Raw genomic sequence first — 13,795 nt, 5'->3', positions numbered from 1 at the left:
TGATCTCGAAACCTTGATATTGTGCTCCTGAGTGGCTATGCCAGCATTTTTGTAGCATGTCTCCAATCATTTGGAGCATTTACAGCCGTTATGCTGTCCGAGTCATCCTAGGTTTCCTCAATATTCTGATGCATTTGCAAATCCCTTCCTTCTGTTTCTGATGTCTCTTTGGGCCAGTTTGACCACACTAATCGGTGAGTTGAGGTACTCTATTACCTCGACATATATGTTGGAGCTATTATTATGACCCTAGGTGTCTTAGGGGATCATCTAGTAAGCTAGCCATGATTTGTGTTCCCAGTGTGATGATGCTGGCCGTCATCCTCGAAAGCATCCCATGATGCCATTTAGTTGGTAGGTATTCTAGTCCTGGGTCTCCAAACCCGAGATTCATCCTACTTACTTGATGTTGATAGTGTTGCTAGTCCCTCTAGGATATTAGTAACCTTTGCATTAGTCCTCGGGGTCCGTGGTATTTCCTTCTTCCAAGTACCATGAACCATTTTGGCAGAAGTTCTTTTGAACCAAAAGATCACAACCAGAGTGCTCTTGATGAGTTCTCCATTCTATGTTGTGAATCTGTCAGTCCTACCTCTCTGCATGGATTATCCGGAAGAAACTTGTTGAACTTGGTTCGACATATTAATCTATGCATCCACAACTCAGAAAATTATATGTTCCTTTGAGTTGTCCCTCTTTAGTTGTCTTTTGACCTCCATCTATCAATTGATAGTCAAGAGTATGCGTGCATTCGTTCATCGTTGCCTATTACTCCTCTGGTCCATCAAGCCATTCTATTCCAGAATGACTAGGAGAAACAAACTCCAGTACCTCATCCATATCCAGGATTGGGTCAAAGCAATTGTATTCCGCAGATCAAAATGCTAATCCAGCTTTCGTTCTGTTCAACCTCGGAGTATCACCATCTTTATATTAAGGTTATCATGGGAATTGCACACCCTCTTATGAATTCTTGATGCAGTGATATTTCTCTCCATCATTATTCACTCCTCGGTCCCTGTGTTGTTGCAACCGGAATGCCGACATGTGAACTATGATGTGTGAAATCAATCCCCCTAGCAACTAGTTGCTTGGTAGTAAATGGACAATATTCTCATTCTTAGCATGTTGGTTATTGAATCATCATTCTAAGATAGATTGTGCTACCTAGTCCTTATTTCCTGGTGCACTCTTTGATTGATGAGTTAGGATTTTGACAAATCCTCGCTCATTTGATCATATCGTCTTGCCCTGAAAAGCAAGATTGATCTCGATCTTAGTAACATACCGGTGGTTCGTGATTTTCTGATTATCCTCTCAGAAGTATCACCAGGTCGTCACCTGACCGCTATGTTGAGTTCGTGATCAAGTTGGTTTCTTGTAAACCACCCCCTTCTCCAAGGATCTGTGTTGGATACCCCGAGCTAGTTGGTCAAGCTAAATAACAACTTGGAGAGTTGGAAGATAAAAGCTTGTCTAACCTAGTTCATTTCCAAAGGGATATCTTGTGGTTGTGTGTTTGTTGTAGAAAGATGATATCTTCATCGATTGGTCCTCGTGATCAATTGCTGGGTCTATCATCTTGTTAAAACTTTGATTTGGGTGTGGGCTATCCTCAAATCAAATCAGAACCAACGATGTTCGTAATGTTGTCTTACTCGTGGTTGATTCCTCGAGCATACACCATTATATCTTCTGGGTCTGACCAATGCTATCACCTGGTCACATAATTATGGAATTCCATCTTCATGGAAACCTGGATAATTTGTTGTTGAGCCCATCGACAACATCTTTACCTTTTCCTTAATTTTGTTTAACATTAAGCTAGTGTTGGAAACTTGTGTAAACATTTTCTTCATGACCGTTCGTGAAGCATATGCTTGGAAAAGAAGTGACTTCCTCTATTTCATGTGCATTTGATGCAAGTTGCCGCCGTGAATTCGAGAAAGCATGTTTTTTTTACCTCCTCAGGAATCATCCCAAGTCAGTTATGCACGTGCGAAGTATACTATGGCTTGAGAGATTAGCTACCTCCATTCCATCGGTATTCCCTAGCACACCAAGCCACTGATTGATTTGTTCAAAGAAAATAAGTTCATGCACTAATCCTGAAGGGCCCAGACAGACATGCACTAGACTTCGATATCGTCAATGATGGTTCCCAATCAGAACTCGATAGTGTTTTATTATAAGGCTACTACGTGGTCATGCTTGTCTGAGACAGCGTGTTCACATGTATGTAGCAGAACCAACTCATGTTTTGGAGCTTGCTATCGTAGTTCATTTGCCGAGAATCTCGCAACATCATCTCGTCGAATTGTGTTGCAAACTTTCATTTTTCTTCCTAGACTCGATGAGTCTGGAATATCCTGACACCAACCAGATCTGAATCTCAGGCAGATATGATGATTGGAATATTTCCCAAGAACTATAATATTGGTTCCTCAATAATCGGTAAAGTGGATGTCGTGGCCAGCACCACCCAGCCGAAAGACCTATTATTGTAGTATCTTGATTGAAGAAGTTGGCCACCTTCCCATAAGGACTTCGTAGGATTTACTCCCTAGTTGTGCCTTATGATTTTGTGTTTCGGAAGTCCGACCTTTTACTTGATGTTCTAGATATCAAACCATATCTATGAATGTGTGGCAGAAATCACAGATTTGACCTGAGGCAGAAATCAAATCACAAACTGACCTGTTCAGGAAAAAATTTCACTCTGCTGACCCTTTGGTGTGGCGCCCGACAGCTGGGCGCCGCACCCTACTGTGCAGCGCTTCTCCCTTAGGCGTCACACATCCTGTCAGCGTGGCAGCCCTGGTCCAGTTGCGGCCCCACACGCACCTGTGCAGCGCCTAAGAGCTAGGCGCCACACTTTGACGTGCAGCACCTAGCCCTTGGGCGCTGCACAGTGACTTAAGCGCGGCCGCCCCAGCCCGACCAGGCAGTTCTTCATCTCTCCGCTCTCTGGACAGAGAGCAGCGGCAGCGGCGGCGCCCCCATCAAATCCCCCCACATCCCTCTCAGATCTGAAGATTTGATCCGTGGATTCAATCCCCAATCCATCCTACTAGGTAAGCTCTTCTCTTCTCTTTCTTTTGCTCCGTAAATTTGTTGCCATTCTAGAGATTTGTCCATGATTTGATGGAACCCTTGATTTGTTTGGTTTGCTCGATTTAGGATGTGTATTCATATTGGTAGTACCGTAGTGTTATTTATTAGTTCACAATATATGATTCTTGTTGTTGAAACCCTAGATTGTTTAGTTTTTTTAGATATATATGAGATGCCTATTTTTATAGATAACTATGAGATGTTGATTTTTGTAGACATATATGAGAAGTTTGTTTAGATATATATTAGATGTTCAGTTTATTTCAAATATTAGATGTTGAGTTTATTTGAAATATTAGATGTTTAGTTTATTTGAACACATATGACATATTCATTGTGTGAGAAGGAGATCTTGAGATTCTTGTAGTTGAACACATGTTATATGTTTAGTGTATACCGATATTTGAGATGAAGATGAACTTTTATATGTTTATTGTTTGAAATTGTAAGGATGGTTTGGCTTCTGGACGATGTCTACGACGTGCAACACCGGGCCTACATGATGTGCAAGAAGGATAAGGTAATAATGAGTAATCTAAATATTTTGCAAATTTGCCTTTAGTTGAAATTTACATGCCCTAAGATTTGTCATTACTTGTTTTTTGCAGAAGCTTGAACCTCTGAAGATTCGGTATCACGGGGTCTCTGGTCCTGCCATGCCTTACGATGAGTGGTACACACCGTACATCAAGCAGGCAGGACTACTCCCGTGGATTCTCTTGGTCAGCCGGTCCATGCCGAATCTGAACGCTCCACTGGTGTCCGCTCTTGTTGATCGGTGGAGGCAAGAGACCCACAGTTTCCATCTTCGGACCGGGGAGATGACCGTGACGCTCGAGGATGTCTCATTGATCACCGGTCTTGCTATCGACGGGAGGCCTCTATGTATGAGCACCGATTCTGATGGGTGGCTCCTACCGAGGCTGAGGATGATGTAGAGGAGGGAGAAGAGAAGAAGAAGAGGGAAAGGAAGGCAGCCGGAGCTGCTTTCACGTGGATTCAAAATAACTTTGCGACATGCCCTCCGGATGCAACTGATGATGTGATCCAGACACATGCTCGTGTGTATATGTGGTACATTGTGTCGAGGACTTTGTTTCCTGACTCCACTGGCAAGAACGCTCCATGGATGTGGCTGAAGGCGTTGACCGTCTTCGATAGCAAATGGAGCTGGGGTTCAGCGACTCTTGCCTACTTGTACCGACAGGTAGTTGGTCTGTTTTGTGATCAACTCATTTATTCATTAGCAATGCAAGCTTGCTGTCAAGTTAACATTGTTTTTCTTTCATATGTAGCTGGATGATGCGTGTTGCAGGATCACACCTAGTGCAGGCATTGGTGGTAATCTGCTTCTACTTTCTGTATGGAGCTGGGAGCGTCTGCCTGTTGGACGCCCGAAGAGCGTCATGTTTGATCCTTGGTATGCAGATAAACATGACGAATTACGGCGCCCCACGTGGGCTTACAAGTGGGATATCGTTTCCGAGATGACGAACGATGTCAATCTCATGTACCAAAAGTACATTGCCGAGTTGGACACGATTACGCCTGAGCAGGTAAGGAGGTCATTACTTTAGTCCTTTCTCATGCTTGCTTGAAAAATAGTTATCAAATTTTCATTGTTGCCCTGTTTCATAGGTGGAATGGCAGCCATATGGCGCGGGTGAGAGCTTGGGGTACACCGCGGAGTTCCGCCTCAACCCGATGTGCTTGCGGGATAAGGATCTCTGGCTTATGCGGTGCCCACTGATATGCAACTGGGCGGTTGAGTTTCATTTGCCGCATCGCGTGTATCGTCAGTTTGGTCTTTTCCAGCCTCACCCGTCGGATTGGGTGGACACGGATAAAGCACTTCATAGGTAAGAGAGCATGTGTGCGTATTGTCTAATCATCGGGACTCCTTTTGATTGTGCTAATGTTTGGTTTTATACCACGCAGGTTGGACAGGAGAAGGCAACGGAAGATAAAGGACTGGGCCAAGCATCATTCTGCGCATGTTACCCACTTCCAGCTTTGTGTGGAGCAAGCTCGTAGCACTGCACGCGCCCCACTTCGTGAGCACAACTCACTTGCTTTTGATAACTACGTACGATGGTTTATTGGAACTACTCGAGTTGAGATATGCCCGCCGGCATATAATGAGGATATTCTTGAAGAACCCGTAAACTTTGAGGATCTAGCAAAGGGGAAGTACAACAGAGATGTCAGGCTAGGGCAAGGAGTCCTTGCTGTTCCGGTGATTAACTATGTCGTAAAGTGTTCCCCACTTTACTTTCCTGTTGACCGTATTACACATGTTTGAATGGCTAACGCATTCATTTTTTCTCATTCGCAGCGCACCAAGATCAAGAAAGCAGCTGATGAGAGCCAGTCTATTCTGGAGAAGACACCGGTTGGAACTGGCAATGATGATGGTTCACTACGAGCATTCCTCAAGGTACATATCGCATTCACTATGAGAGCCAGTCTATGTTGCGAAGTTTGATATCTTACACACTTGTTCATGATACAGCGTCAGGCCAAGAAGTTAAGGCGGTTATCGAACCTTCTCGGTTGCCGTGATCCTGAATATGATGAACCATCTTCCTCTAGGTCTGGTACACCATCAGACCCCGCACCTCACCATGAGGGGGACGATGTGAGTTCCTCATATGCTTATGTGGATGATGAGGGTGGGATCACCCAAGAGGTATGACTAATCCTTTAGATGTGATTCTCACTTGATTACGACATCGGCCTTCACCATATTGTTTCGTTGTGTGATAGGGCGATGAGCTTGATGATGACATGACTTTGGCGGACGCTCAAGCTCGGTCCGCATATGTGTTCAAGCCTAGGCAGCCCAGACGCCGGTACACGCCCAACGACTATGACAACAGAGGCAACCCAAAGGTGGTCGTAGGGACCTCACGGATGGCTAGCTTGGATGATGAGGCGGAGGAGGAGGCGGAGGCGGAGGCGGAGGCGGAGGCGGAGGCGGAGGCGGAGGAGGAAGTGCACGAAGAGGATCCTCGTGCTCCTAAGAAGAAGAAGCTTGCCTGCAGGCGTGCCACCAGGAACACGCGCGGAAGGCATTAGTGCTTGTTCATGTTAATTGTAGCCGTTTAATTAGGTTGACGAACTTGTGAGGTTATGTTATATGTTGGTGAACTCTTACTAGTGTGGTATTTGTGTTTGCGAACCTGAAGTAATGTTGAATTGTCTTAAATGATATGATGTTCAAGTTATTAGTTCTCTTTGCTTAGCATGTGCAGTTTACAGTATTTTTATTATGTGAGTGCTGCTGCAGGAGGCCAAAATGGCATCTGTTTCTGCAGTTTTGCTTATAGCAGCACTGCAGCGCCCAACATTTAGGCGCTGCACTGTACTGTGTGGCGCCCAACACTTGGGCGCTGCACAATATAGTGCAGCGCCCTGTCCTTAGGCGCTGCACTACTTCCATGACGATCCAGAGAGCCACAGTTGGCTTGCATCACATCCACAATACTTACAATGACTGCAGCATCACAACAATTTGAACAAACACAAATTTTAAGCCGACGAGTTCATAACTTAAGACAATTCAAACATTACTACGACATGGTTCACGACACATTCATTACAAATGACAAATGGCAGCTTGCCCTAGAAGATAGTTCACCAACATCTCACATGCCCTCACAACTTCATGAAACATTCATTAGAAAATAGTTGACGACGAGTGCACCAAAGCGAAGTCCCTACTGAGTAGAGCGAGGCCATTTCCCCTTCTTGTCACGTGCCAAGTCCTCCTCTTGCGCCTCGCGAGCCTTTGCAAGCTTTCTTGCCCTCTCCTCCTCACGAGCAAGTTTCGCTTGGCGTGCCCTCTCCTCCTCTCGTTTCTTCCGCTCCGTCCTCTCCTTCTGACGACGCTCTTCCTCCAAGCCTCTTCGAAACGATTCTTCGAACCGTCGTTGCCGCCTAAGACAATCTGCGTATTGGTCCTTTTTCACATCTTCTGGCACTTCAAGATCTATCCACGTGAAGTACTTGCATAGAGGAGGCGGTGACTGCATAAAAATTTGTTGTTAGTGTTGACACACATTTGAGAGTAACATTTTACTTCTCGAGCTTACCGGTGGTTGGTCATAGGCGTTAGTTGGAAGTGCACGATCATAAGCATAGTTCGGGCATACAAAATATCTCCACCCTTCCGTCCATGCTTTCTTTCGGTCGGTGGACACCTTCACCTTGCAAACATCTCCACACCAACAAGGCAGGATGTTGACATCTTTCTCCTTCACCTTGTCCAAAGATGCGTCCTCCCACTTGTTCGGCATGTCTTCTTGGTTAGCACACGGTGGCCTCGTCATGGAACCGGATGAAGCCATGCCTACAAAACCGAGAATTATTGGTCAACGCTAACCCCCACTTAACAATAACCACAACCCTAACACCAACATAACCCTAACACCAACATCAAACACACATAACCCTAACCCTAGCATACTATGAAAACCTAACCATACCAAATTAGCAAAGAAACACAAATTTCCAAATCCTATCAAAAACTAGGGTTTCCCCCAAACTAGCAAGATTTGAGCAAATTGACAATTCCTATGGATGAAAACGAGGGGATCGGAGGAGATTACCTTAAGGAAGGGGTTGGCTTCGAAATCCACGGTCAAATACTCCGGATTTGAGAAGGATTTGAGAGGGGGAGAGAGGAGGGCAGAGGGGAGGCACTGAGCTTCGGGATTGTGTGGAGGGTGGGGTGTGTGGGGTGGGGATGGGTGGGAGGGAGTTGGTGCAGCCTAATAAATGTCCAGGGGTGCAGCGCCTAAGGGAAAGGCGCCACACTACACAGTGCAGCGCCTCTCCTTTAGGCGCTGCACACCTGGACATTCCAGTCCAGAGAGCACCAGGAGCGTTCCAGTTGGTTTTGCACCCCAAAAATTGCTAAGTCAGTGTGCAGCGCCCAAGGGAAGAGCGCCACACTATACAGTGCAGCGCCCATGGATTAGGCGCTGCACTGTATAGTGTGGCGCCTTTCCCTTGGGCGCTGCACACTGACTTAGCAATTTTTGGGGTGCAAAACCAACTAGAACGCTCCTGGTGCTCTCTGGAATGATTCTGTTGCTCTCTGGACTGCCATGTCCAGGTGTGCAGCACCGAAGACCAAGGCGCTGCACTGTGTAGTGTGGCGCCTTGGCCTTCAGCGCTGCACTAACTGCTATTTTCAAATAACTGCTGGTTTTTTTGTTTTTTGATTCATAAAGATGCCACATAATCATATCCAAATTAAATGTAGGCGTCCAAAACACAGAAATAGTAGTCTAAATCACATAGTCATACACACATAGCACATATACTTGTCCAAATCACATAGTCATACACACATAGGGGTCTCACATAGTCATACACAGAAATATTAGTCCCCTCACATAGTCATACACACATAGCACATATACTTGTCCAAATCACGGTCCATGTAGTTTCTTATTCTTCTCCCTCCTCCCACCACCAAGGGATCTCACCTTCCCCCTCCGTGTCATCCACCCCCTTCATTGTTTCCATACCTATGAAAATGGCAATATAATAGTTAGTCACACAATACAAAATGACAACACAAGCATTGAGCCAAAAGAACAAGATCATAGTAAGTCACATACGGCAATGGTCCATTGAGCCAAGAGAACATTCCTCCACTACGGCCACCGCCAAGGCCAAGATCACCACTGCCTCCACCATCACCACGGCCTACACCACCACCGCGGCCTCTACCGCCACCACCACGGCCTATACCACCACCACCACCACGGACTCTACCAGCAGCACGGCCAAGACCACCACCACGACCTCTACCACCACCACGGCCAAGACCTTCACCACGACCAACACCATCACCACGACCTCTACCACCAGCACGACCAAGACCATCACCACGGCCAAGACCTTCACCACGACCAAGACCATCACCACGACCTCTACCACCACCACGGCCAAGACCATCACCACGGCCAAGACCTTCACCACGGCCAAGACCATCACCACGGCCTCTACCACCACCACGGCCAAGACCATCACCACGGCCAAGACCACCACCACGGCCTCTTCTAAGACCAAGATGACTCCCTCTTTGTTGCCTAGTTCCTCGTTGGCTTGTTTGATTTGAGTGGTTTGGCACTCCACCACTTGTTTGACTTGGTTGGCTACCCCTTGGTTCACTTGGTTGGCTATCATTTGTTTGGCTTGTGCTTGCACCATTTTTCTTTGATCTCTTTCTTGGTTTGGGACAAGTTCTTGTGTTGTGTCCCCCATTACTGCAGCCCCCACAACGGGATTGCTCACGAGGCTCTTGGAATTGGCCGGTGCTGTATTCTTCACCACCACCACGGCCCCATCCGTCCATGTCACCTCTAAGACGCTTTGTCTTACGTCTTCCCCGTCTAACGATCTTCAATTCCGGGTCCGGCCATAGTTGAACTCCATGATACTCCGGCCATTGTGATTGGTCCAAGTATGGCTGGAACCGTGGAGTCCATGTATTCTTTACCGTCATGATTGAGAACTCGGACTCCCTCACGGTAAGAGGGTGATTGACGTCCACATTCCTAACCCGGGATACATTTAACAAGTGTGAGCATGGGAGATGAAGCAAAGACGGCCTCATGCAGCTGCAATCACACCGTGTTAGGGAGACCTTGAAAGCCCGACCTCCGTGTTGGCGGCCATCGTTTGTGGTTCCTCCGGGCTCTTTCACCTCATACTTCCACTCGTTGTCGTCATATAGTACAGCTTCTTCGGAGTCTGCCTTTCGTGATTGAAATTCCAACCATTCTTCAACCTTTGGTGGGAAATTGTACTTGTTCTTATCCTTGTTCTCACCAGCAATCTGCTTATCAGTCTCCATTGAGTGCTTTAAAAAGTATTCATTCAACTTGTCAAATGTGTATTGAACTATTGCCGTCACGGGTAATGCACGTACACCCTTGAGCACCTTATTGAAGCATTCTGCCATATTGCTTGTCATTTGACCGTACCTCCGGCCATCTTCATCGAAAGCACGTGCCCACATATTCCTTTCGGCAATGTTCTTATTCAGAAACTCCTGACCGCCGGGGTCAAGTTTCTTGTGTCTGAGCAATGCATTGAACAATGTGGAAAACCACTTGTTGGTGAAAGCGAGACAACAATCCTGAAGATCATCGGCCAACTCCTTGATACCACATGCCCTATAGAAGTTTGCACAAAAGTGCCTCATGCACCATCGATGATGCAACTTTGTATGTCCAGGAATGTCAACCACCACCGCATTTAGAATTCCAGGATGGCGATCCGATATGACACAAATTTCCCTTTCAACAGGTAATACCCTTGTTCTCAGTTGACGCAAGAACCACTCCCAGTTATCATTGTTCTCCACCTTAACCAAAGCGAAAGCCAAAGGCAACACCCGATTATTGGCATCACTTGCTATTGCAACCAATAAAGTGCCCTTGTATTGTCCGGTCAAGAACGTGCCATCAATGGCGATGACGGGCCGACAATGCTCAAAAGCCCTCACGCATTGCTCAAAGGCCCAAAATGCACGGCCAAATACTTGGACGGTCCTCCCGTTATGAATCAATGTTTGGTGCCCATGAGGCTCAACCACATGCACCATGCCTGGGTTTGTGGCGGCCATAGCTAACAACAACCTAGGGAGTCGGTTGTATGCTTCCTCCCAATTGCCATACAACATCTTGAATGCGGCTTGCTTCGCCTTCCATGCCTTGCCGTACTTCACCTTGTAATGCAAGATGGCTTTCACAAGGTCAATGACACTCTTGATGCTCATTGTTGGAAGTGTGGATATTTGGTTGGACAGCATGTAAGCAATGAACTCGGACGTGAGTTGTCTGTGTTGTTGGTACACAAGCTTCCCATCCGCATTCTTGTGCCAGCACATGTGAGTTGGTAGACAACTCACTATGCGCCAAGTGGGACCTCCTTTCCATGGCCTTGCACGCACAATCCATGGACATGTTGGCACTTCACATTTGACCGTGTAACGCACATTCATGTCCGAGTTGGCCACTTTATGTGGACGATAATGTGTAACCGAGTAGTTGTCGAGCCACATCTTCAATTCCAAGAAGGATTGAAACTCACAACCGGGATATATCCCGTTCTTGCCGTCTTCCAAATCACGGTGAGAACTTGGCCTAGCTCCAAGAGATATGCATTTTCCACCATCCACAACGGCTTCATCCGCGAGACTAAGATTCTTGAACAATGGTGTCTTGTGATCCCGCCTGAATACCTTCTTGAATGCTTCGGCGTCCTTCGGTGTGAACCCCTCCTCATCAACTTCTTCATCAGGACCATCGTCATCCGAGTCTGATGCATATGCACGGGAAAAAGGGATGGATTGGTCCATTGTCTCTTGCACATGATATTGGTCGAGATCACCCACATTGTTGTCATGGAGGTCAACTTCGTTGTCATCCTCTTCGTACTCATCATTCTCCTCTTCAAAACCTTCATTTTGGTTGTTTGGAGTCGGGCTCAATGTTGGCCAATCTTCTTACGTGAATTGAGGTTCACTCATTTGATCTTGGTTCATGGGTGGGGGAGTGCTAGCAACCAACGGGGAGGGTTCCGGTTCAAGTCTAAATTCAAAGTAGAGTCAACCTTCTTGGAGGCAAATAACTCAAGAGCCTTGTCTAGAGATTCGACAATCATCTCCTTGTATGCAACCCAACGTTGCTCGGAGTTCACACGCATTGTCTTCCAACGGATGTGCATTCCTAAACCAACATTATGCCTTCCCTCGAAGTCAACAACGTCACTTGGGTCCATCCAATTCAAATCTTTCCTCACTTGTTTCAAAAGCTCCGCATAGCTAGGACTACTCTCAAACACCATGTCAAGCTCATCCGGGTCCGTCTCAACATTGCCTTTCAAAAAGGCCTCTTTATCCACATGATCAACATAAACACATTGCCTTTCAAAAACACACATATATCAAGTAAATAGTTAAGAAAAATATTTGCACACATATGCCCTAACATATATATGAATTAATAACCCTAACCCCCACATAACTATAACCACAACCCTAACACCAACATAACCCTAACACCAACATCAAACACACATAACCCTAACCCTAGCATACTATGGAAGCCTAAACAACCCAAAATAGCAAAGAAATATAACATCATTCAACACAAATTTCCAAATCCTATCAAAATCTAGGGTTTCCCCAAATTAGCAAGATTTGAGCAAATGTGACAATTCCTATGGATGAAAATGAGGGGATCGGAGGAGATTACCTTAAGGGAGGGGTTGGCTTCGAAATCCACGGTCAAATACTCCGGATTTGCAAGATTTGAGAAGGATTTGAGAGGGGGAGAGGGGAAGAGAGGAGGGCCGCAAGTCTAAGGGTTTGGGTCGGGTGGGGGTGTGTGGGGTGGGGGTGGGAGTGAGAGAGGGTGGGGCTAGCCCAAGTGGAACACAGACTGTGCAGCGCCCAAGAGCTAGGCGCGGCACATTACAGGTGTGTGGCGCCTAGCTCTTAGGCGCTGCACAGGTGCATGTGGGGCCGCAACTAGACCAGGGCTGCCATGCTGGCAGGATGTGCGACGCCTAAGGGAAGGGCGCTGCACAGTAGGGTGCGGCACCCAGCTGTCGGGCGCCACACCAAAGGGTCAGCAGAGTGAAATTTTTTCGTGACCAGGTCAGTTTGTGATATGATTTCTGCCTGAGGTCAGATATGTGATTTCTGCCTGAATGGGTTATGCTAGCACATCAAGGAGAACATTAGAAGCGGAGTGCTAAATGTCTCTCGGTCGATCATCCAGATTTTGTTTCCTTGGCCTCGCTAAGGTGAAATCTAAGAAGGTTATCTTCCTTTGCATCTGCATCGTCCATCGCTGTTCATCATGGTAGAACATTGTGTTGCCAGGATCCTTGACACGGATGTTGGTAAAACCTTGATGAATATGGAAATGCTCAATTCTTGAGAGCACACACAAGTACTAGGTGTTATCATCAGCACTAACTGGGATTGCTCTCAGTTTCCTCGGTTATGCTATAACTTTTCAAACAATGGACTCACTCTCTACTGTTGATCTTCTCCCCAGTTACTAAAATCATCCCTTGTGTTGTTTTCAACAAGGTAATCCATATCAACCATTCCAATCCGGGTATGCCATTTTACCGAACCCCTCCAAACGACCGCTCGAGAATTGCCTTAGGCTGGTATAAAGAGTTTCCATGATCTCTATTTCAAAGGTAATTCTTTTTGCCACTTAAGGAATGATTCCACGAGTCACCTCCTCCAAAATGTCTCGTTATGGTATCATGGCAATTCAACTCCTCGCTACGTTGACAACCGTTCACCACCTTCTTAAGTGTGGAATTGTTGACTACCCAGTGAACCCTCATCATCTGTTCCACTCCATCCCTCCAGATGTGTGCGTCATGTCTCAGCTCGAGAGATGTTGCTATGACTCACTCTGTGAGTTGATCCTAAGTTGATTGATCTTCGAGAAGATCGATTCTTCTGGAATTGTCCCTTTCCTCTCGTTGTCATGTTGGCAGGAGTTCTCAGAGCAAGACTTCAAGACAATGATGGTGATCGAATCAACGTTCTTTGAAGTGCCACCTAGATCGTGAAGATTATGTTAGTTTGCGATCCCCCTTCATCTTACCCTACGCTTGAATCTCGGGACGA

The sequence above is a fragment of the Triticum dicoccoides genome, chromosome 7B, assembly GCF_002162155.2.
Source record: "Triticum dicoccoides isolate Atlit2015 ecotype Zavitan chromosome 7B, WEW_v2.0, whole genome shotgun sequence".
Classification (NCBI taxonomy): Eukaryota; Viridiplantae; Streptophyta; class Magnoliopsida; order Poales; family Poaceae; genus Triticum; species Triticum dicoccoides.
This window is presented reverse-complemented; position numbering follows the sequence as displayed.